Here is a 26,989-nt window from a genome sequence, read left to right as displayed (position 1 = left end):
AGCCCGGTTGTGCACCCTGTCATTATGTAATTTGTTTACATCAGTATTAGTTTAATTAATTATGACCATGTTACCTTACAATGATTATGAATTGCTGATGGAATGTACTGTGTCAATAGCAGGGAACAGTGTAAAATCTTAAAAGAAAGTAACCCAATATAGGGAACTCGGGAATAGAACACAGTGTAACATAAATGCCGAAAGAGATAATTAAATACAGAGAAATGTCAAATGGGTGAGGTGGAACAAAGACATGCCTTGAATAACTAAGGAATTTAAAATATCGAGGAAATCCCTTGCAAAAGTACACTATGAAATGTGAGATTACAAGAAAATTATACAGACATTTGATCTACATTAATACATTCACTTTTTTTCTAGGAAAACGCATGTGGATACTTACAGCTACAATTGTCTATCTGTGTTTGTTTCCTCGGGAAAGGATGTAAAAATAATCATAAATCACAGACTTCCTCAATAAAGTACTAGGCTGTTACAGGGAAGGTGGTTTAGCATCTTTAATGATGTGTAAATATTTCCCAAACTTGCAACTGACATTGATATTTAACCATTAAATAAAGGACTTTAAACACTAAACAGAGTTACCAGTAAAATCCTACTAAGTGTACATGTATAAATGTGGTGATAAAACAAAAAGGCGATTGATATATCAGTTTATAGCATTACAATACAGTAAGATGATTTAATTAATACATCTACAAAAGCCCGGGACACACCAGCGCGTTGTGTCGCTTTAGTTTCTGTGGTATAATCAGTCATAAGGACCAATACATTTTCATTATTGAGTATGTATTTCATTTTGCTCCACAGTTATCAATGTAATTTATCAAGTTATGTTGCCAGGACCTAGACATCTTGAAAACTAGTTGCTGGTTGTCCAACTACATTCTGCTTTTCTATTTATCCACTGCTTGCTCAGTGCTCTCCAGAATGGTTTCAGCTCTACTTACTCTACAGAAACCTCTCGCAATTTGATCTCCTTTTATTCCCCTCCTCCTCACCCTCAGATCTCTGTATCTCCTTTCCTCTGGAATCTACCTCCCCCTCCTCCACAGCTAAGAATCTAGATGTCAGCGTTGAGAGCTGTCTCTGTACTTTTCCACTCTAGCAAATTCTACCTGGGCAACATGGCAATTCCACACCAATTACTCCGCACAACTCTCCCATACAGACTACTGCAGATCCCTCCTTACCAGTTCGTCTCTTCCACTGGTTCTGTAACTGCAGCTAGTTTGATATAGTTTTATACGCACTGTATTACCTTTCTATTGTACAATGAACAGGTGTTATGACGAATCCTGCACCCCCTGCATATCATGCATCCCCTAGCAATCACCTTGATTTCGCACTTGTGCAGACGGCTCTATATTGATTTGAATATATTTGGCATCCCCACCCCAAGTTGTGGGTGTGGCATTTATTGTGGATTAGAAAGTTTACAAATGAGAGGCAGCCATTCGACCCACCGTGTACCCATCTAAGGCAGACATGGGGTCAAATGCAAAACTGACAACAGAGTTCATCATAGCTCATAATTAATCATAACTTCCAAACACGTTTAATGTCTGAGTAGCAAATAATACAACATACATTTTATGTTAATAAGTCTAAAGCTACAGATGTGTCATGCTGAGAGTGTATGAAGCTTTAGTTTAAAATCTAGATTCCAATGCTGTAAGCTACATTCCAGTACCGTTTGGAGTAGAGTAATACAAAAAATGGGTACAAATAAAGTTTCAAATTCCTAGAAAACATGGGGTCCCAAATATTACAGCAGGTATACATGCTCATGCACCAAATCAGTTTTGAGCAGTCTGCGCAAAAGTGCGAAATCAAGGTGATTGCTAGGAGATGCACGATATCCAGGGGGTGCAGGATTCATCATTACACCTGTTCACTATTACTGCTCAAAGGGTTAACAGATGTTGCTATGCTCTTGTCTCCTCCTTGCAGGTGCAAGCACCACCTGTTTCATTTGCTATATGTTTTCCGACACCTGCTATCCGATCACCTATGCAGATCTTCAGCAGTGCATGCGAGTGTGATCCACAGACAACAACGATGAATGCAACTCCCACCCGCTCCAATGTCCCGACCTACATGGTTTGCTCCATTTTGAACCTGTTATTCTGCAATGTACCTATTGGAATTGCCGCTGTAATCTTTTCACACAAGGTAAGCAAAAATACAAGCTTTCATACAATGCGTCAACAAAGAAAACTAAGAAGAGGAAGCAAAATGAGCAGAAGAATCTGTAATCCAGTTAATTGAATAAGATGTTGACATTCAGTTAGATATTTGTACTAATATTATAATGGTTGTCTCTGCTGCTGTTATGTTTTCTGTGGTCAAGAAGGATGCAGGTTATTAAATGGTTGTATTTTCCCATTCAGGCTGACACTGCCAACAACCAGGGAGATGAAACCGAAGCACAGAAATCAGCCCGAACAGCCAAGATTCTCAACATCGCGGGAGTCGTGTGTGGCACCATTCTCACCTCAATTTTTCTCATTATTCTTGTTGTCAATCTTGTGTCATCAATGTGACTCACATGAAGAATGCTCTCTTGGGATATCCTTGGTATCAATGACTTTTACTGCTCTGCTCCTGATTGTGAAATCCTTATTCAAGAATCCTTACTGTTTATCCTTAAAGTATGCTTTCCTGAACAAATATCACTAGAACTTTGCATATCATAACAAGCAAATCTAAACTTCGGTTAAAAATAATAATAACTGAACTTGTATTTGTTAAATAATTTTGTGTTCTCTTCTCGAGCTTGATTGAAAATCTTCTGTGCTCTATAATTATAAGCAACATTTTTTTAAATGACAAACTGGTTTATAAAAAGATGTTGTACATAAGCAAGAAACAACTATATATAATTTGTATTAACCAGTTTCATGAGTGGGGCTTTAATTACTTGAATTATTGATTGTTGGGTTTTTCACTTGAATTAGTGTGTGCACTTCATTACTACATTTCAGTTTTTCTTTGATATTTTCACTTATTAATTCACTTAATTGTTTCTGAATTGGTTTATGGTCCACGTGTGTCTATTTTAGTTAATTGCCAAACTCACACCACCCTGTCACATTCCCACATGGACTTCCCAGCATCACCTCCCGAATTACTGTCACCGCACCCTGACTCTATCTCCCGCGAATAAAAGCAGGAGGGATTTGTTCATTCAGCAGAGGGACACTGGCAGTTACTGAGAATAAGGCGAGGAGAGAGCAGGGGCACCAGACAGTGAAGATGCAGATTGAGGGAACCTTCCATGAAAAGAGAGCCATAAAGGATTATTGGATCAAGACCTGTGAAACCTTGCCCAAAATGGCTACCAGCCTTAGATGTGACATAGATTAAGTACGTCCTGTAGCAGGCATCTCACTTGCATGTAAGTGGTTCGAGGTGTTGCCGCTACCTGATGGGACAGGGGTCCAATAATATTATGAATTGCTGCTGCACTGTTGTGTTGAAACTGAGTATTGTTCTCCATTGTGGGTATAGGGCTTTTGAAGTTGGTTTGCTGCTATAGTGTATTTGTATACGGGAAGCGTAAAGGTAATTTTATATCTTATAGCTTTTATTAGAGAATTAAGTTATTTCTTTTGTTTTGGTTACTGGGTTTTAGGGTTTTATCTATTTACCCAGAATAGGCAGGTTTTATTTAGTATATTTTTCTTCTGTTCTGTATAGTCTTTTCTTTAGTGTCTTTTATATACTGCCCTAGTACAGTCGTTGTGCCCTGTGTGTGTGTGTAGAATCAACCCTGTACAAATAAACATTACTTTCCCATCATGCTGTTGTGTGAAGGGGGTGTTGCGAGTTCCTCTCTTTCTTACAAATTGAGATGGTGTAGTTGGTCACATGTTCACAACTGAACCCCCTCTGCTCTGACATTCGGTGCAAATAAAAACCAAGGGATTAAAACCCCCTTCCCCACCAATGCTGGCTACAGATAATCTATTTTAATGTCCGTTTCTTATTTTCCAGATGATCCTTCCCCCTCTGAAACTGACACTTGACATTGGTTGGATGTGTCATTTGCAACTGGCTGTTGGGCACACATTTGGTTTAAATGTCTTCTCCCAGTGATGTTTCCAGGGATACAGAAATATCATATTTCTCAAAACCTGAATATACTTGATCTTTGAGCCTTTGTTTAGTACAATAATCGTAGACTGCCTTTTCAAACTTGTAACACTCAACTTTAGCAGAATATGCCCAGTTCGTATCACAGCTCAGAAAGGGCATGTAAAACTGTGTTGTGCACCATGGCAGGATTACCACACGGGCAAGCTGGGCAATTGCCCAGGGGCCTCCGACTGCCAGGGGCCCCTGACCACATTGTTATAATCCATTAGTGCGTTAGAAGCACCTTAGTTGATTGGTTGTTGAGTCTGAACTGGTCAGAGAGATGGACTTTATACTAAAATGAATGAATTCTCAATGAAGAAAACAAGAACAAGGACAGTCTAAGGTAAGATTGACATGTATTTATACTTGCTTTTTTTGTGTGAGACTGGGTTGATAAGAATGCTACGAATAGGGATTTTATTATTGAGTTGTTTTGTACAGTATTGTGGGCTCTATTCATCTAAGTGTAGCTATTTAGAAGTGTTTAAGGATATTTTTGCGACTAGGAACACATCATCCTCCATATACAACAGCATAATCAGGGTCATCAATGTCAAATCCATAATTGTCCAATCACAGCATAGGCAGCACCCGTTTAGTATATACAGGGCAGCTATAGCTGGGGTGACTCCATTGTTTTTTTGCAATCCTTTCTATATCTTGCTATTTCTATTGTTTACTTTAATCAGAGCCATATAACAGTGCGTTTAGATATCATATACTTATTTGTTTTTTGTTTCTATTAGCACTGTTGTTTATGAAGGCATTCATTGTTTTGTCTAGTGGAATCCTGTTGAGTGTTTTACAGTTTGTTTGTTGGCTTGTTTTGGACTTCCCTCAAAACTGCTGCATTCATCTTCACTCAATATTCCCCAAGACCATTGCAACGCCTTGGGGAGACAATTACATTACTTTTTATTGTATTTTATTGTATTGTTGTAAGTCTCCCTGGCCAAGGGTGTCCGCTAAGAAATAAACAATAATAATTCATATTTTTAAGTCTTGTTCTTCTTGTACATGCCCCTTGGCCATTTATTTTGTTGGCTATGTTGTCTCATATATTATTTCTATATGACACATGTTTCTTGTGCGTGCCAAATAGGTCTGTTTTAGGTGTTGGTAGTTAATTCTGTGCTTTCATAATTTTAAATGAATGTGTATGGAGTTGTAAGTATACACACCCTCTATTTGCAACAATGTTAGGAAAACAGTATTCAGCTCTTAAAAGACATGTAAATACTGTCATGTATAGTCTTGCTGCTTATTGTGCTCCTGCTCTATTAATTATTTTTTTTTTATCTTCTTATCGGTTTTTATTGCTGGTAATTGTGTTTTTAGGAATGTATCGATTTTAAGGAAGGATTGTTTTTGTATCATTTCTGTGCAGGTTGGATTAGTGTTCGTAATACGTGGCTTTTATCAGCAATATATCCCTGTTTGGTGTTGCAGATTTATTGAGGTTTTTTTGCACTATATTTCCTCTGGTCCTAATGAGGAATATTTAAATGGTTGAAAATTTGTTGTTTTGATTGGTGAAGAGGATAATTTAGATATTCGATTAGTGGTGTGTTTTGTTGACCCTGCAGTGTCTCAAACAGTCCTTATCATGTATTTATGTATTATGTTATTTATTCATGAAGCTTCTTATTTAAAATAAGATGTTAAATAATCTATTTCAATAATTTCACTACTTTAGTGTTTTCTTGATCCATTATGATCAATTTCTTCTCTAAATTATTTTATTCAGACAAAGAATTATAGAAACTTTGTAAGTTTTTATCTTGTTTTTACCTGGGAGTCCAGTCAGGATCCCACTCTGTCTTTAACCATTTTAAGTTTAACATTTTAAAACTTCTCTTGTAGGAATTCACATATAGACATGTATTGTAATGCCATTATGCCAATCCTATCTTGCCAATAATGGGGCAAATCATTGGACTTACACAGTACCTCAGGTTCCATCTGGCTATTGACTGCCACTAACTGCCTTAGCATACAAGGATTTCCTTGTGTAACATAGGGCTCAGTAAGCCTTGCCATGCCGTTCAGTTCCCTTGGCATCAATCCCCACAGATCTGTCGTAACCTGGAGTCCTCTCCACTTAGAACCTCCACTGCGCAGTCAAAAACACAAAACACACATAACAAACAAACTGTACAGTCACACATTTATCATTTATATCTATAAACGTCAGGTGCATTGCTGAGGTTAAAAAGAGGGCCGATGTTTTAAACTCTCTGGCTGGTATGAAAGCAGATATCATGTTTGCAGGAGTGCGGCATCCCGTTCCAAAAAGAATATAAAGATCTCCGGGACACTTGGACCCTAGGTGAATCCTTCTGGTCGGGGTCCAATGTGTCCCGAGTGGACGGGATTGCCGTACTCCTGAAGAACCCCTTTTTAGAGGTAAAAAAATGTAGGGTGATAGAGGCAAGCAGGCTGGCCAGCCTCGACTTTAAATACAAGGGGGCTGTATTGAGGCTGGTCAATGTCTATGCCCCCACCAGCCAGAGAGAGAGAGAGAGAGAGAGTCCTCTTTCTCCCTCAGCTACACCCGCTCCTGATCGACACCTTACCAGTTATCATTTCAGGTGATTTCAACTGTGCTCTGAGGGATGTAGACCGGACTAAGCCCCGCAACGATAGATCCAGCAGGGACCTCGCTGCGTTTGTGGAGGACTTTGAACTCTGCAACGCAGGTCGGGACCTGGTCCCCTTGTTCACCTGGGTGAGTTCTTCTGGCTCCTCCTTCTCCAGGATAGATCTCGTCCTCCTCAGTAAGACACTGGAGAGGACCGCCATACTTATTTCCCTCATTAACATGCAAATCAATGTATAACTTTTTTGAAATGTGTTTTTCTGGATTTTTTTGTTGTTATTCGGTCTCTCACTGTTAAAATACACCTACCATTAAAATTATAGACTGATAATTTCTTTGTCAGTGGGCAAATGTACAAAATCAGCAGGGGATCAAATATTTTTTCCCCTCACTGTACATTAACATTAACACTACAGAAGATTAAAGACACAATGTGACATTCCTAACATAGTCCCAACAAGGAGAGCAGGAAAAAATTATTCCATCTTTTAATAAAATAAGATTTTGGAAAAATATCTGAAGCAATTCGAAATACAGAAAATATGTATTTGACCCAGGTCTGACCCAGAATTTGTTAATCCAGCCCGGTTGTGCACCCTGGCATTTTGTAATTTGTTTACATCAGTATTAGTTTAATTAATTATGACCATGTTACCTTACAATGATTATGAATTGCTGCTGGAATTTGTCCAGTTCTTGCTGTTTTTAAAGAAAAGTTAAAAGTCTGTCAGGGTCTAACTGCCTGAAGAGACAACAGGAAATGCAGTGTGTCAATAGCAGGGAACAGTGTAAAATCTTAAAAGAAAGTAACCCAATATAGGGAACTCGGGAATAGAACACAGTGTAACATAAATGCCGAAAGAGATAATTAAATACAGAGAAATGTCAAATGGGTGAGGTGGAACAAAGACATGCCTTGAATAACTAAGGAATTTAAAATATCGAGGAAATCCCTTGCAAAAGTACACTATGAAATGTGAGATTACAAGAAAATTATACAGACATTTGATCTACATTAATACATTCACTTTTTTTCTAGGAAAACGCATGTGGATACTTACAGCTACAATTGTCTATCTGTGTTTGTTTCCTCGGGAAAGGATGTAAAAATAATCATAAATCACAGACTTCCTCAATAAAGTACTAGGCTGTTACAGGGAAGGTGGTTTAGCATCTTTAATGATGTGTAAATATTTCCCAAACTTGCAACTGACATTGATATTTAACCATTAAATAAAGGACTTTAAACACTAAACAGAGTTACCAGTAAAATCCTACTAAGTGTACATGTATAAATGTGGTGATAAAACAAAAAGGCGATTGATATATCAGTTTATAGCATTACAATACAGTAAGATGATTTAATTAATACATCTACAAAAGCCCGGGACACACCAGCGCGTTGTGTCGCTTTAGTTTCTGTGGTATAATCAGTCATAAGGACCAATACATTTTCATTATTGAGTATGTATTTCATTTTGCTCCACAGTTATCAATGTAATTTATCAAGTTATGTTGCCAGGACCTAGACATCTTGAAAACTAGTTGCTGGTTGTCCAACTACATTCTGCTTTTCTATTTATCCACTGCTTGCTCAGTGCTCTCCAGAATGGTTTCAGCTCTACTTACTCTACAGAAACCTCTCGCAATTTGATCTCCTTTTATTCCCCTCCTCCTCACCCTCAGATCTCTGTATCTCCTTTCCTCTGGAATCTACCTCCCCCTCCTCCACAGCTAAGAATCTAGATGTCAGCGTTGAGAGCTGTCTCTGTACTTTTCCACTCTAGCAAATTCTACCTGGGCAACATGGCAATTCCACACCAATTACTCCGCACAACTCTCCCATACAGACTACTGCAGATCCCTCCTTACCAGTTCGTCTCTTCCACTGGTTCTGTAACTGCAGCTAGTTTGATATAGTTTTATACGCACTGTATTACCTTTCTATTGTACAATGAACAGGTGTTATGACAAATCAAGGTGATTGCTAGGAGATGCACGATATCCAGGGGGTGCAGGATTCATCATAACACCTGTTCACTATTACTGCTCTAAGGGTTAACAGATGTTGCTATGCTCTTGTCTCCTCCTTGCAGGTGCAAGTGTAACAGTTGTTTTTCTGCACGTTTTGATTTTCTTTTACCTTAATTATTTATCGTTATTTATGTCTTATTTATTTTACTTTCAGCGCACTTTTCTTTTACATATTCACGTGTAGTTTAATTTGGTATGAGTGCTAATTACTATATTGATTGGCTTGGACTCTGATTGATTGAGAGACTCCAGGTGTGGTACCTTTTCAAAAGGAACTTGGTTTGTATACCTGCAGCTGCTGCTGCTGAAACCGTCTCCCTGCTCTTCGGAAGGTCCTGGCCGGGGTTTGCGCTCCCGTCGGTGCGGCTGCCGGAGCCCGTCTGACCGCACGGGCAGGAGACTGACTGAGGGCAAACCAAGGCAAAGAAGTCCGTGTTCATTAGCGATCTTGAAGTGGGCGGCAGTTGTGGGGGTTTAGCAGCTTTTTATTGCATCTTTTTCTCCTTTAGAGGTGTGTATTGGGGTAATCACTTTCCACAAGTATTAAAGCCGATTCCGGTGCTCTTTAGCGGGTAGTGGTGGTACTGTAGGCAGAATTGGCTATGGAATTGCATCTGAAAATGGGCTAAAGGCATGGAGTACTAGAGGCGCCTAGAAAAGAGACGTGGGTTTGGGCGGCGGTTCAGTAACTTTTACAGTGACTAGCCTGATTCATAGGGTGTCCCCTGTATTTGACTTTTATTGTAATGGTTTTCATATTTGAATCTCTTTAAATTGGCAATCCCTTGTCATTTTATTCCCTGGCATTTTAATAAACTTGCATTGTTAAAGATTAATTTACATTATTGTTTTACCGTAACTCCATTGCCAGATGAACTGACTTCACCTAAACTGAAGGTGGTGCCTTCAGTGGCGTAGAGCTACACAAGCACCACCAGTTTCATTTGCTGTAAGTTTTCCGAGCGCTGCTGTCCGCTCGCCTACGCAGGTCTTCACCGCGCATGCGCATGCACAGACGACGGCGATGGACGGACCTCCCACCCGCTCCGGTGTCCCGACCTACACGGTTTGCTCCATGGGGGGCTTTAGTCCCTCTGCATTTTCCCTCAGCCCCCCTAAAAACAATAGGGATATGAAGTAACGGCGCGGTCAAGTAATCCGATAAAGCCCTAAAAACAGCTGCCCTAAAAATATAACCACAAAATAATGAACCTTTACTATATTTGTACACTTTCTGAACATTTTATGTTACAAATTCCACATGTACTTTGGGTGAAAATTTAATAAAACCACAGTTAAAGTTCATAAATGTTCCCGAACTGAAAAGTATAGGAAATAAAGAATTAGAATTAATTTACACAAGTATGAGTTTAATTATGACCATATTACCTTACAATGATTATGAATTGCTGCTGGAATTTGTCCAGTTCTTGCAGTGTTTGCAGTTTTTAAAGAAAAGCCGAAAGGGTGTCAGGGTCTAAGTGGCTGAAGAGACAACAGGAAATTCACTGGGTCAACAGCAGAGAGAGCAGAGTAAAATATGAAAACAAAGAAAGTATTCTAACATAAGGAACAGAACATAGTATAACATGCCAAGAGATAATAAAATACAGAAATTTCTAATGAGGTGGAACAAAGACATGCTTTGATTAACTAAGGAACTAATAGAGGAAATCCCTTGCAAATGTGTCTCCACAAGTACAAGAAAATAAAACAAAAGTGAATGTATAAATGTAGATCTTTTATTTCATGGAACACGTTTTGATACTTAGGGCTACACTGTATGTCGGTTTTGCTTTCCTGTGGAAGGGATGTAAAATAAATAAAAAAAGTGTCAAATCACACTTCCTCAATGAAGTACTAGGCTATTTCAGGAAAAGGGGGTTTAGCATCTTTAATGTATTAATATTTCCCAAACTTGCAACTGACATTAAACCATTAAATAAAAGGACTTAAAAAAATAAAATCCTATTAAGTATAAATGTGGCGATAGTGTTCAAATTGAAGGGGTCCTGGACCCCCCCTAAGGGGACAACTTTGGGGGTCCCCATGTTAATTTAATTGAATAAAGTTAGATATTGCACTCGTCTCCCAATTTTCATTAATGTTCCAAATTAGATTCCCCCCCAGTGAAGTTCTAAACACGCAGCCAATTGACACAGTGGACCCTCGTCAAGTTTTCACCTGGTAAGTAACTGTAAACAAAATTCTACTTCGATTTAGCATTGTTGTTACACTTGATTTACTGTAACTATCCAATTGTCCACCTTTGTGCTGAACAGCAGCTGGTTTGTAAGGTTAGACACAATCACACGCCCTAGTGGGTGGGGAGGGACACGGGGGGCAGCCTCCGCTGTACCCCACAGAGGCGGCACGTTTTGCAAGTCATGTACTGTGTAAAATATACTGCAGACTGTTCCAGAGCAGGGGAACAAACACAAAAGGGAATGCCAAATAAACCCAGTCTAAAATGCCTTTAAGAAAAAGGGACAATAAAACTAGTAAAAACTAGTCTCAAAGACCTAGTTTATCGCGGTTTATGCCTCCCTTTACTTGAAACCTCCCCAGAAACTAAAGTGAGGTAGGCTACTGGACGCTCCATAGTCTCGCCGTCGACTCCAGTGATTAAGTGTCCTTCTCCTGTGTCTCCGTCCGCGTCTTCAGGGGCCTCTTCGTAGGTCTCCATGTCTCCATGTCTCCATGTCTCCTGCGATCGCCGTTTTTCATCTCCGCCCGAGTGGCACTCCATGCGCGCTGTAGCTCTCGCAGCAGTTTGCTCTGCCTAATGCTCAAACCCCCAGCCTTTACAGCAGGTTAGGGAAACAAGGGTGCAGGTGAAAACAATCAGACAAAGAAACAATAACCCAATCACCCAATTAAATGAAATATAATAATAATAATAATAATAATAATAATAATAATAATAATAATAATAAACACAAAATAAGCATAAAGGAAGCAAAGCTTTGTTGTAAATAAACAACCAGTGAGTCACAAGTGCACAAAATATAAAATAATAATAATAAACTAAAGAAAAACTAAATTAGATAATTAACTAATAAGTACATTAATTAAGTCCACCCCGCCTGTGACACTAGCTAGCTAAGCTATCTATCAGACCATTGTAGGTAGCTAGCTATTCTAATGTTACTCTGAAAACTGTGGTTACATGGAGCAAACCTCATCATTCTAAATGAAATTATTCTAGTTATTAATTTCTCCTCTTTATGATTAAAGAGAAAAGAATCTGAAATGCTTTATGTGTACATGCCACACTCATCATAAACCAGATCTTGAGCAGGTCACCCCAGTAACTTACTAACATTTGAATGACAGCTCAAGGTACATAGGGACTCCCTATAATTTAAAAAAATAGATACTGTATGTTTTTGATTTGCCAGCCTCAAACCAGCACAAATTGTGCATGATTCAAAGCTTAGACTGCTAGACACTAAGCTTTAATTTAATGTCAACCTATTTGCACAAAGTCTGTTTGCGCTCTACAAATAAATGTTTTACCAACATTTTTATTATTCTTGCCTAAATTTACAGGGTGGTACTGGAAAAATCCGAAACTCACCCTTTGTCTTGTTCTGTACTGGCACCAAAGTCCGGGACACTGAAGCCACCATCCTGTTCGTGACTGAAGAGTCACAGAAATCCAGAGAGAGATGCACCTCCAATCCAATGGTTTTCAAACCGGTCCTGGAGTACCCCCTGCGCTGCTGTTTTTTGTTCCAACTGAGGTCTTAATTGCTTAATTGAATACTTAACTGAACTAACAAAGCAATACACAATTAAATTAAGCAATTAAGAGCTTGGTTGGAACAAAAACCAGCAGCGCAGGGGATACTCCAGGACCAGTTTGAAAACCACTGCTCCAATCAAAAGGTTTTTATTACTAGCAGCTGCATGGAGGAGGTTCAAGAGGCGATCTCAAGCACAGTGTTAGAGAAGTTACAAACTACAGGCACTTTTATGCAGACCAGACAGGAGAGAACGATAACAGGGCCCGGATGTCTGTCCCGTGATGAGTGCAAGTTCGGTTTCTGCCTGACAACTGCTCAGGAAGACCCATATATGGCTAAACTGGGGTACAATTAAAGCATACATAATGTTTAATATAAGGGGGGTTTGTGTGATGTATCAAGCCCAAATTGCTGGAGAAAACTGGTTCTTATCAGACCCTGTTCTTCTAGGTATCAGGGTTGAATTATAGCACAGTACCATAGCACAGTGAGACAGTGACATTGTTCACACAGACACACAGGGAAAGAACTGCAATGCTTCAATCACTGTGAGATCTAGGAACATTACAAACAGCAAATTTAAAAAATGTAATTTCTGTCAAGACCCTAAAGATTCAGGAAATGCATAAGTATACTATATTGCATAATAAACGCTGCTGTGATGTATTTGCAGTCCTGGCTTAGGGAGGGACATTGTCTGTCAACTGACAGTAAAACAGGGAGAGAGACACAAGCTGAGACAAATAGACCACTGTGGGCCGTGCTGATCAGTAGCACAGGAACATGTTCAGGTGATGAGGTGATGTTGCCACTGTCCCTGAGAAAGTCTGTGTACACCACTGCCTCGGGGTGTATGTCTTCATGCAAAACAGAGGCTGTTTTTTTTTTTTTTTACTACATCATTGTATACATTAAGGATAATACACCACATGTTAATATTTAAGGAACAGTATTTGAAAATACATTTTGAAATAATAAAACAGGGGTTGTAAAACAGTTTAATACAGACTGTGTACATTAAGGTTAATGATAGGGCCTGATACTTGATACTTGTGAAATAACAGGGGAAAAACAACTCATAGAAATATTTATCCTTATCAATAAGGATATAAAAAGGAAAAATGAGCCATAAGCCCAAGACACGCCAGTGTGTAGCGTCACTTCAATCAGTATAATTTATCAAGTTATTTTGCAAGGACCTAGATGCTGGTTGTCCTACTACATTCTGCTTTTCTATTTATCCACTGTGTGCTCAGTGGTCTGCAGGCTGGTTTCAGCTCTACTTACTCTATGGAAACCTAACAAAATTTGATATCCTTTTCTCCCCCTCCTCCTCCTCCTCTGATCTCTTTATCTCCTTTCCTCTGGAATCTACCTCCCCCTCCTTCACAGCTAAGAATCTTGATGTCAGTGTTGAGAGCTGTCTCTGTACTTTTCCACTCTAGCAAATTCTTCCAGAGCAGGTGCCATGATAACAAGATTATCAGTGTTATTCACTTCACCTGTCAGTGGTCATAATGTTATGGTTGATTGGTGTACACTCACCTAAAGGATTATTAGGAACACCTGTTCAATTTCTCATTAATGCAATTATCTAACCAACCAATCACATGGCAGTTGCTTCAATGCATTTAGGGGTGTGGTCCTGGTCAAGACAATCTCCTGAACTCCAAACTGAATGTCTGAATGGGAAAGAAAGGTGATTTAAGCAATTTTGAGCGTGGCATGGTTGTTGGTGCCAGACGGGCCGGTCTGAGTATTTCACAATCTGCTCAGTTACTGGGATTTTCACGCACAAATATTTCTAGGGTTTACAAAGAATGGTGTGAAAAGGGAAAAACATCCAGTATGCGGCAGTCCTGTGGGCGAAAATGCCTTGTTGATGCTAGAGGTCAGAGGAGAATGGGCCGACTGATTCAAGCTGATAGAAGAGCAACTTTGACTGAAATAACCACTCGTTACAACCGAGGTATGCAGCAAAGCATTTGTGAAGCCACAACACGTACAACCTTGAGGCGGATGGGCTACAACAGCAGAAGACCCCACCAGGTACCACTCATCTCCACTACAAATAGGAAAAAGAGGCTACAATTTGCACAAGCTCACCAAAATTGGACAGTTGAAGACTGGAAAAATGTTGCCTGGTCTGATGAGTCTCGATTTCTGTTGAGACATTCAGATGGTAGAGTCAGAATCTGGCGTAAACAGAATGAGAACATGGATCCATCATGCCTTGTTACCACTGTGCAGGCTGGTGGTGGTGGTGTAATGGTGTGGGGGATGTTTTCTTGGCACACTTTAGGCCCCTTAGTGCCAATTGGGCATCGTTTAAATGCCACGGCCTACCTGAGCATTGTTTCTGACCATGTCCATCCCTTTATGACCACCATGTACCCATCCTCTGATGGCTACTTCCAGCAGGATAATGCACCATGTCACAAAGGTCGAATCATTTCAAATTGGTTTCTTGAACATGACAATGAGTTCACTGTACTAAACTGGCCCCCACAGTCACCAGATCTCAACCCAATTGAGCATCTTTGGGATGTGGTGGAACGGGAGCTTCGTGCCCTGGATGTGCATCCCACAAATCTCCATCAACTGCAAGATGCTATCCTATCAATATGGGCCAACTGCTGCTGCTGTTTACCTCTTGGAATTGCAGCTGTAATCTCTTCACACAAGGTAAGCAAAAATACAAGCTATTAGGGGTGTACTGTTGCTAAAATGTTGTGGCAACATTGTGTGTTAGTAGGGTAACGAGTCCACACATTTTCGATTTGGTCATGATTTGGTTTGATTTTTGATTTTATTTGGTATTTTTCTTCACAGACTTGTCTCCAAATGAATACATTTTTTTGACAAACAATTTCAATTATTTTAAGACTGCCAGCCAGGAAATCAACAATAACAGTAAATTAACAGTAAATTAACAGTAAGGACTTATGAAACCCACTTGAATTAACTTTAAGTCATTTTTTCTGGAGTTCCTTTTCCAAGGAACGTTAGAAACTTTCTGAACCGATCAGAGGAAAGGCAGATGAGAGCTAGATCACTTGCGATTCTTCAAATGTTTATCAAAATGTGCGCATACATAAACATGAAAAAACTAATAATAAAATAAACCTCACGCAATAAACTGTGTAAACTGGTGTATAAATTGGTATGCACATATCTTGGCAGACTTATACAGTTATAAAACAAATAACCAGTTATAAAAATAGCATAAAACTGAAATGACATCATGCAATGTGAAAGCGCATACATCAATACAGAACACTTTTCAACACTATAGTGCCATACATCTAATACAATTGAATTAGCATTCATGATCAAACAGGTGACTGATCAAAGCATTGATTCAGACACCTGGGTTTGCAACTTGATCAAGACTGAATTCCAAAGGAAAGTTAGACATTTGCTGAGCTGATCAGGACAGGCACACAAGAACTATAGCAGGTGCAAATCTTAAAATAGTAAACAATGATAATATATTGTAGCGATTTAGAAACGGACACACACAGTTTCTCTTCAACACTGAAGAGGTTTAATCACACTCTATACCATGACTCTGTGTGACTACAGTGCAGGTCCAATTCCCCTAATGGTAGCATACCTATCCCCACGTGTTCACCCTACATGATCATGCCCAATTAACCAACTATATATCAACTGAAGCACATGATAGGGACATAATTTAGCAGGGACCCCCCCACAATCACATGCACAGTGTCCTGGCACTCCTGTTGTATACAGCATATTACTAAGTCCATATGCAAGAGTAACTAGTTCCCAACAGGACTAATCATGTACGATTTGTCCTACAACAATGCATGTGGTACCAAATGAGGGCATAACCCCCTGACATACTACAATATGAATATATGATGTGTAGAAAATCACGTGTTTCAGCAATCAACATGATTATATATCTTTCAAAATGACTAATTTTATTACAGAGCCAAGAATATTATATTCAGTACAGCCTACCCCTTAAACTGAAGAGGAGGGAGCAAATGTGTCTCGGTGGTGTGTTTCTAATGAAGAGTTGGTGTTGCTGTGGGTAGATGGATAGCGAGTCATTTTTAGGTCGCTAATCAGGAGAGGCAACGGCTTATAAAGTAGCATGCTATATTTACAATCACACTGGGTTTATAACTTGTATATTATTTTTATAGTCAGACGGGTTTTATAACTTGTATATTACAACAATCATTTGCTACATTAACCTTTTATTAAGTAATGGAAGTTAGCTTTGGGCAATAGTTCAAACAAATCGATGTGACTGCATAAAAATATATTTCGACAAGTTGAGTTTTGAAAAGAATATGAACCTGGTCTTTAACGATTATGATGACATCTGATTATGAGACTTTAAAGACTTTACAGGAAAGTAAAATGATCTAAGTAGAAGTACACTGTATAGAGCTACAAGTGTAGGTCCTGTAGGCTAATTTAATATGCCAAATAAGATCTACTTGTTAATATAGAACTCAGCCCTTGTGCCAAATCACTTTTGACATCACCAATAAACATTGTGCAAAGCACACAGCAATTGCACCTCAATAAACATTGTGCAAGCAGAGAGCAATTGCACCTCTTTAAACATTTTACAAGCAGACAGCTTCACATTAATTGCACCTATTATATTGTACTGAGCCTACAGTAATGAGTTTTCATTTGATACTGTATGTCAGGTAGCCAGTTCTAACACAATGGTTATAAACGAAAAATAGCCTACTTTAAGTCTATCTTAAAGCAATTGCACAGTGCAATGCTCAGTTAATAGAAACAATAACTAATGTAAATATTGTTTGCAAACTATGAACCCAGATGAACTGATCAACAGAGTTTATCGGCGGATACTATTTTGGCCCGTATTGAAGGCTTTTTTGAAATACTCTGGCGGATAAGTGCTCTGGTGGCAAAAACACTTATAATACAGTTAGACGCATAAGACGCGAGGGCCAGTAAACACAATTAAACATGACTGACATTAAACACTCATGCAATCTGGTAGCAATATGATATACAGAGAGATGGGAGAAACGGAGCATGAGTGGCATATTTTCCACCAGAAAATCGTTACGACAGGAGACAGGTGGATAGCAAAGTTTTTCAGCAGTTAAAGTAGCTAAAACGTTAATGTCAAAGTCTTTACACATAAACTCGCTCAGTCCACAATACATAGTATATACCACTCCCTTGATAACATCCATCTAATTAAGTTTTCTTCAGTTTCCGTAGTTTCACAACACCGATTATCGTGGGGCGGGGGATGCGATTTGATTTGATTTGGGCTGATTCTCTTGGCTCCGGGAGTGACGGTGTGGAGGCACTGCGCAGGCGCGGGGCGGGATCCCTGTGTGACGTGAGCAGCAGCTGCTGGCAACGCAACGCTTTGGGAGTCGAAGAGGGATGAACGACGGTCAAACGCGCATTAAAATAAAAGTATAAGGATTAAGTTGCTTTTTAACCATAATTTGCGGTGATCTGTAAATATCTACTTATTCTGTTTAGTTATATTTTTATTCCATTATTTTATATATGTAATATATAAATATAGGGGAAAATACAGGTTTTCACTGCTGGCTGGTGTATTTGTGCAATTCCAGAAAAAAATAAGGATTGTAACTCAGACAATGGAGGGGGGTGAAATGCAATGTACAGACCCAAACTGAACAGCTCAAGGGGTTAGATGCATCAGATTTATGTCATTGCAATTGTTTCTGGGCATCTAGTGGTGCTCGGGCAAAACGGTAAAAACTGACTTTTTGACTGTAAAATAAGGAACTTATTGTAATATGAAATAGAAGTCAAAATTAAATAAATTGGGGAGAAGAATAAACAAAAAACAAAGGCAACTGTGGACACTTATACATCTTCATTACCTAATGCATATTATGGTCCATGACTTTTGGAGAAGTTGTTTTGTTACTTTTTTCCTGTTATTCTGATTTGGTATGATTTAAGGTTAAGACTTTTTAAACAAGAAGATTCATCACCCTGAGTTTAACGGAGAGAATGATAATACTGATTTAATTTTACAATTAAAAAATGGGTAAATACTACCGACTTCTGTACACAGGTACAAGCAAGACACGGCAATACTCGTGGCAAGTGTGGTAATATAGTAGTGACTTCTAACAATGAGTTCACCTCTATAATACATACAAGGTTAACGGATGTACCAACTAATGTTGAAAAAGTATTCAATGCTGAATTAATAGAATAAGCCCCACTAAATTGTGTGTGATGGGGTGGCCATGAATTTAGGCTCAAAGACAGAACCACAGGTAACAAAAACAACACTTTTATTGAAGGAACACAAAGTAAACTGGCATGAAGGCCAAGACAAAAGTGAACAAAACAAACTACACACAGGATGGAAACAGTCTTCACTGTGATATTACAAAACAACACACACACCTTGCTTGCAATCCAAACTCTCTAACCCCTGATGCTCTGTGCACACAAGTATGGTCGTCACCTACAATATATGTTAAAATGTGTGATGGAAAACAGACAATACAATTTGAATTCCATTATCTAACATGTAGGGCAATCAGTCTCCCGAGGTAATTATTGGTCAGTATTAATGAATGACATAAATCATTACATTGTAATGACTGGCTATTTGTAAAACCCAAAATTTAGTAACAAGCACAGAAAGCCTGTCTACATATAACATTATATGGATGGTCTTAATTGTACAGCAGCAAAACAACAATGTTACATTAGTTTATTGCAGGCACATAATACATTTCCAAAGATTACTTTTAAGAATATACATTTGAATACTGAAAAAATTAAGTCGGCCTGCACACATCCAAATTTAAACACCAGACACGAGTTTTCGAATATCATTAACTTAATGACCAGATTTTGATATTGCAGATGTCAGAAAAAAAAACACCACAGCTGATGTGAATGGTATTGCGAAGTTATATGAAATATAAAGCTTGGGTATGAACTACTGATATGTTTGAAAATTAAACCAGATTTTGCGAGGTCCTGTGAGGTCCTTGGGAACGTCGTAGTGCGTTAACGTGCATTGATATTGATTGTGTTCAGTTAAGTGCCTGCTCTTTTGAACAGGACTGGCAGGTGTGTGTCTAGTCATAAGAAAAGTTAGGATCCAATTGGTTACTAGAGTAAACCACGTTAAGCTTTTTCCACATTCTCCACATTTAACATTACGCACAATTCACCTTGGTTACAATAGGGATTAACATGTGGTTACGCTTTAAATACAGTTAACCACCTTAAGCAGGATGCTCTTTCATTTCTAGGTACAGATAATGTTGTAATGAATATCGTCTGTGTTGTCGACGCTACCAGTTTGATGCGCTAAGAGCAGCAGAGATACAGACTCGATGTGCTGCTGCTTTGGTCTGAATCTGCGAGAAACCACGCCCATTCATTTGAATATCCCAAATGGGAATGTGCCATTATGAAATAGTGCCATGAAATTCTGAAATGTGGCATTATGAAAAGCATAATAAAAAAATACAATTTATTTATATATTGACTCATTTATATATTTATTTTTATAATTATTTATAGATGTATATATGTATTGCCTCATGTATGTATTTATTTATTTCATAGCCTTATTTATTTATTTATTTATTTATGTAATATTGACTCAAACGGCATTCCATAAAAACATGATCTTTCTTATTTCATTCTCATTATGGTAGACTTGTCACTGTTGCAAACAAGCATTTGACCAGAAGTGAGTTTTCTACTCAGACATCTTTTGTGGTCAAAAGTGAATCCACACGGGCTAACATATTAATCAGGTTTAATTTGTAATAGAAAATTAGCCTACCATGTAATTAGCCTAACATACTGTTTTTATTTTTTGAGTATTTTACAGTAACAAAGATAAAAACATTCAAAATTTGAATACTCATGATTAAAATTAGTTAAAAGAAACTTTTAAAATCTTAATGTGATTTTGAAAAGAACCAAATTACCAAATCAACTCAAAACAAACATGTGCATTCAATCAATTATGCAATAAACTTGTGAATATGTGGCAAACTGCCAAATCAACAAATTTAACAAAACAATCAAATGCATTGAAATGAACGAAAAATGCACCAGATAAATCATAAACTAAACAAAAGCATAAAAAAAAACAATCTGATGCATTTTATAAATAAAACTACCAAACATTCAAAACAAAGCTTTAACAAGTGCATTAAAAAAAAACAATAATTCATTAAAACAATTAAGATCCTTTTTAAAAACAATCATAAAAGATCTCGAACTCGGGCTCCAGCAGGGGGAGTATCCGTCCCTCCACAGGGCCTGTTTCACTGCACAGACGACACGCCACCAGCACCTCAGGGTTGTAGATGTTAGTCCCTTCACTGGTCCATAGAGGACATGCTGGGCGGTCGCCCACACAGCAACGGCAAACCTGCGGAGGAACGGGAAAAATAGCAGCCAGACCCTGCAAGCGGAGGGGCAATCCCTAAAGATGTGCCTGTCTGTCTCCCTTCCCAGGCAGCGCTTATAGGGGCAGGAGACAAACAGGGCCAGGCCCCTTCTGTGCATGAACACTCGGGTGGGGAGACACCGACTCACGGCCATCCAGGAGACATCTTTCTGCGTATTTGTGAGGCAAACGTGCGTAGCGTTAGCCCAGATAAACCGGCAGGTTTCGGGAGGGGATCTTCTGGTGTGCTGGTCTCCTGGGTAGATCTCATCTGTAGTCCCAGCAGACCAGCGCGGCTTTGTGGAGGTCAACTTCTACAGCTGGAGAACAGCGCGGATCCCACGAGGGCGGGACATTCTCAGGAGAAAAAATCAGCAAACGTGCTTAAAAAGCGCAGCTCACAAAGCTCAGTTTTTCTGTTATGACATTAACTTTGGGGAAATTAAAAACATGTTGAAACTTCATAAATGCATATGATGCATTCTAAATTAAACTTTGCTATATTGAGTGTTTTATACATCTGGTTACAGGCATGACCTGGCCACAATCACAGTGCGCTGTTGCAGTTAGTGGACCACTGATGAACAGGACTGTTATCTATTATACAGTGCATCACAGGGGGAAACAATTCTCTGCGAGTTTATACTTCACAACCTGGCTTTCTGATCCGCCGGCCACTCACTGTATATAAAATGCTGCCGTGACTGTCCACCCGCAGTCCGGTGAACGTTTTTAATTGAGTTTTTACTGGGAGCCAGTGTCCAATCAGTGGGTCAGTGACCACCAGCTCCACTGACCGCATCACGGAAACGCAATCCGACAATTTGATGCCCCGAAGCTGCAACTCCACATTTAACATTTATATTTATATTTAGACTACATATTTATTTTAAAACTATATATTATTATTATTATTATTATTATTATTATTATTATTATTATTTTGTGACTCGCAGATTTACGATTTGGTTAAATATGTAATCAAACGATAAATAATGTTTTCAAAAACGAAATCTTTATAAATGTGGAAAAAAAAAGCTTAAGTATTAACTAAATGTGGAAAAAAACAAAAGGTTTAAGTTAAAGTTAAGTGAAAAAAGACACTCGAAAAAAAGTGTGCGCTGTTTCACGTTGGGCGCACAATATTTAACAGTATATCGTATTTCATTATAATCAAAAGTAACGTTGATAAGTTTTGTTAGCTAACCGGTTATATGTCATCAATATATATGCACCCCGAGGCAAGAAACGTGACGTGTTAGCTATCTCAGTCTTACCAAAACTAATGCTTTAAAATAAATAAATAAATAAATAAGTAAATAAATAAGCGAGTGTCATGTAATGTGCATCTTTATCGTAATTGTGCCAATTTACAGCAACTGACGTTCCGCTCCACAGAGTAATTTGATCTAACACGAGGAAGATTGCATTTCTCCCTCCTCCTTGAAGCGCACGCCAAGAAATGAAGAAGATGATTGGCTACATTCAAATCACTGAAAAGTATCTTCTGCAGGTGATTGGCTGCATACAGAATAATTGACAGTTACTCCCCCCACATTCCAATGTCTCCGGGTCTGCAGCAATACATTATTATTATTATTATTATTATTATTATTATTTAGCTGACACTCTAATGCAGGGCGACTTACATTTGTACCCATTTATACAGCTGGGCATGTTACTGGAGCGGTCTAAGTGAAATACCTTGCTCAAGGGTACAACAGCGCTGCCCCACCCGGGATTTGAACCCTCAACCTTCCGGTGATGAGTCCAGATCCCTCTCCACTACTACTAGTGCTTAAAAAAGCGACTCTGGCCCCGTCTTTAAAATCAATGGTCGAAATCGAACGCTCACATCGATCGGTCTTGGATTTCGATTAAAAAATGTACGCCTCTACAAGCAATCATACAATGTGTCCACGACGATGCAGAAGAAGACGAAGCAAAAGAATCAGACAAATCTGAAATCCAGTTAATTAATACGATGTTGGCATTTAATTTAAATTTGTCACAAGGATAAGGGCGTCTGCCAAGAAATATTATTATTATTATTATTATTATTATTATTATTATTATTATTATTATTATTATTATTATTGTCTTTTTAATATTACAATGGTTGTCTCTGCTGCTGTTATGTTTTCTGTGGTCAAGAAGGATGCAGGTTATTAAATGGTTGTGTTTCCCATTCAGGCTGACACTGCCAACAACCAGGGAGATGAAACCGAAGCACAGAAATCAGCCCGAACAGCCAAGATTCTCAACATCGCGGGAGTCGTGTGTGGCCTCATTGTCATCATTATTATTACTGTTCTCAATGTTGTGCCACTTTAAGTGACTCACATGAAGAATGCTCTCTTGGGACATCCTTGGTGTCAATTACTTTTATTGGTCTGCTACTGATTGTGAAATCCTTATTCAAGAATCCTTACTGTTTATCCTTAAACAAACTATGTTTTCCTGAACAAATCACCAGATCTCTGCAAACCATAACAAACAAATGTAAACTTTGGTTAAAAATAATGATGAGACATAACTAGACATAACATAAATCTTCTGTGCTCTATCATTTTAAACAACATTTTGTGAATGAAAGAAACTGATTTATACAAATGATATCTTGCACATAAGAAAACAACTGTATGGTGAAAATAAAAACCAAGGGATTAAAACAAAGATTGTGCATCGTGTGAGTGATCCAGTCCTATCAGTTAATACCTTTTTATTTCTGCTACAGTAGCTGATCCTCGTGTATCTATGCAACTCATCCAAACATGATGGTCTAATTTTCCCATGACTCTGGGACCTGGATCACGTAGTAACTTCATCCCCCTTCTCCACCAATGATGGCTACAGATAACTGTATTTTTATGTCCGTTTCTTATTTCCTCCTTATGATCCTTCCCCCTCTGAAACTGACACCTGGCATTGGTTGGGTTTGCCATTTGCAGCTGGCTGGTGAGCAGACGTTTAAGTCTTCTCCCAGTGATGTTTCCAGGGATACGGAAATATAATGTCTCAAAACACTAATATACTTGAACTTTGAGCCTTTGTTTAGTACGATAATGACAGACTGGCTTTTCAAACTCGTAACAATCGGCTTTAGCAGAATATGGCTGGTTCGTATCACAGCTCAGAATGGCATGTAAAACTGTGTCGAGCACCCTGCATTTTGTAATTACTTAATTATGACCGTTTGAAACTTACCAATGTCTTCGCCACATAAATTACAGCACATCCTGTTTTTTTTTCACAATTGCAGCCATGCGCTCTTGCATGAAATGTGGAGAATTTCCAATTCAAGTAATCATATTATAGTTGCTGTCTATTAACAAAGTTGGGCAAAAATATAAGAAAATTGCATGATGGGGGAAGGACCTGAATAAGGCGTCTCTACCTTTTAAACCCTAATCTACTTTACATACATTATTATTATTATTATTATTATTATTATTATTATTATTATTATTATTATTAATAATAATAATAATAATAATATTTAATTTAAATATATACGTTTTCCCACATATGTCTTATACCAAACAGCTGTGGCAATCATTCAATTACAAAATTTTGACAATGGTAAGTTTTAATTAAGGGAAGGTCAGCTACTGAAATAATACAACGGTATATAGTGTCAAGTCTCTGCTTCTAAAAGTGAAATGCGACATCACAGAATAAACATGATTAATTGGGCTTTAGGATTATTAATTGACCTATCAAGATTAACTGCGCATTTGGATGTTTATGACAAACATAACAAAAGATGGGATACGATACATTTAAAAAATATGTCCGTGGTAAATTGGATTAATGGATACTGGTGGTTAAGTTGTAATGAAATTAAGGTTTAATTTAAGTAGTTTAGAGTACACAATTTAGAATGATATAACTGATTTATGTAGTACATTTAAATGTAGCTACCAAATTGAAGTTACATTTTGATCCAGGCTAGGGTTAGAGTCCCTGTAAATTTACCTTCATTAAGGCTGGGGTTGCATTTGGGACTTTTTTTTTTTTTTTTGGCTCTAGTTTAAAATGGTACATTCCTCAAATATTTTGCACCACATCAACCTTGCTTCAATTATGCCAGGAACATATGTTAATTTAAATAGTTTTATCTTGTGTTACTTTCCAAAAAACTATGTGGCACACCTTTTCATGCCCGATGGCACCCTGCTGGAGAAGCACTGGATTATGGTGGTAACAGTCTTTCCACCGCCAGCAAGCAAATCTTTGCTTTGGGGGAAGATTACTTTTTCACATTAACAAGAACTGTATGAAAATTAAGTCCCTGCACCACAGGGCACCCATAGCCATTTGGCTAAATAAACCAACCATTGAGAGGGGGGTAAAGAAGCACACACGATGTAAGAAAAAAAAACATCCTTTTATTGATTAACGTGTACAGAACCATAGTGGGACGGATGAGGACAGTCCATGAGTGGCAATTGGAAGAATGTCCATCGAGATATTCTAGGAAAGCTGGAAAAAGCCCGATCAGCTTTGGTGCTGCAGTTTGGTATACAATGTCTACACAGTCTTGTCTGAGATGGAGATACAGCTGTTTCGGTTAATTGTAGAAAGTCATGCCCAAGGAGAAAAACGCGTTGACAGTAAATAAAATGTAAGACAGGAGATGATAAAGCGATGGACACAATTCAAGCAGTCTTCAGTTGGCTAATGCTTGTTTCCGCCGGCAGCGTAGACGGCAATTACAATGATTAAAAAAATCACTCCAATTACAACTCCAACTATGTTCAGGATCTTGGCAACCCTGGACGCCTCTTGCGCTTCAGTAGCGTTCCCGGAGTTGTTGGCATTATCCACCTATAGCAAAATCAAAGCCGTTTAGTTTATTATTCATTACATTTACTTTCCATAACTAGAATACATATATTCACATGTACCACATAACTGATGGACGCTGAGAATGTGATTAGTATCTGATAATAACAACCATAATAACAGCAGCAACAATGGATAGAGTTTTCTAGCTATACCGTTTCTGCAGGATTTAACAACGTTGCTCTTCGTTATATTGTTACCTGGTTAAGACTATTGCATTCGTAAGGTAAAAGCAGTATTAGTCGCAGGATTGGTAATATTGATAGAAGCAGTAAACCTACTTTGCAGGAATAGATAACTGCAGCGATGCCAATAGGAAGACAGCAGCACAGCATGTTAATGATGGACCATGCCAGGTAGGATGGCACAGTTGATCTCGTCTGACTGCCCTGCATGGTTCTGGCACTGGTATCCACACTTCTCCCGGCTTATGGCACTTTGCGCAGTCTGCTGCTCAAATGTGGAGGGGGGTTTCAAATGCACTCTTTATACGTGCGCCCAGTGGTGAAGACAGAGGAGGAGACTTGACATTTGGAAATCCACTTTTTTTTTTTTTTTTAACTGGGCGGGATGAAATAACTTTCGCTTCTTTGCTGGCGATTTTCGTATTAGAAAAGAGGGGGTTAGGTTCAAGTTTGGATTACAGTAAAGTCACTGTAAAATACATAAATCAGTGCAAAACTAACAGACAATAACATTAGTGGGGGTGGAAGTAGTAGAATATTTTATTAGGTAAGACTTTCGATTGCCTGACACATTTATTCTGTGGAATATCTATTACATTTATATTCAATTGAAAATCTATTAACATCCACCTAGCTGAGAATTAAAGTTCAACAGAATGCTAATTGAGTATCTGTCTATACCAGAAACGAAACGTGGAAACAATCTAAAGTGGAGATATCTAGGTGCATTATCATGATATAGCCTAATAAATTAACATGTGCAGACTGTGGCCCACTGAGACGTGCTTTACTCCAGAATGCTCTTCTGGTTGAAACACTGTACGTGATAGCAGATTTATTGGTAAATAGGCGAAGCATCGAAGAAAACAGTGGCAAACAAACATAGCACTGAATGTAGTTTTCAATTATCTTTGCGGTGATCAGATCCCTCATTTGGACCATTGCAATTAAAACCTCTGCA

The 26,989-nt window shown here is 38.5% G+C and overlaps 2 long non-coding RNA genes across 2 annotated transcripts; one reads left to right on the top strand and one right to left on the bottom strand.

The window, feature by feature from the left end:
- The first annotated feature begins 22,629 nt into the window (after positions 1-22,629).
- On the top strand, positions 22,630-23,671 carry LOC136752409 (uncharacterized). The gene is made up of 2 exons (XR_010817327.1): positions 22,630-22,756; positions 23,189-23,671. It is a non-coding gene; the product is annotated as an uncharacterized LOC136752409 (long non-coding RNA).
- A 1,695-nt stretch (positions 23,672-25,366) lies between these two features.
- Positions 25,367-26,598, bottom strand: LOC136752892 (uncharacterized). Its single transcript, XR_010817353.1, has 2 exons — positions 26,125-26,598; positions 25,367-25,825 (listed from the first exon to the last, which is right to left on the bottom strand). It is a non-coding gene; the product is annotated as an uncharacterized LOC136752892 (long non-coding RNA).
- Positions 26,599-26,989: the final 391 nt, after the last annotated feature.

This window comes from Amia ocellicauda, chromosome 1 (genome assembly GCF_036373705.1).
Source record: "Amia ocellicauda isolate fAmiCal2 chromosome 1, fAmiCal2.hap1, whole genome shotgun sequence".
Lineage (NCBI taxonomy): Eukaryota > Metazoa > Chordata > Actinopteri > Amiiformes > Amiidae > Amia > Amia ocellicauda.
The sequence above is the reverse complement of the archived record's forward strand: the minus strand, read 5'-3'. Positions and strand labels throughout refer to the sequence as shown.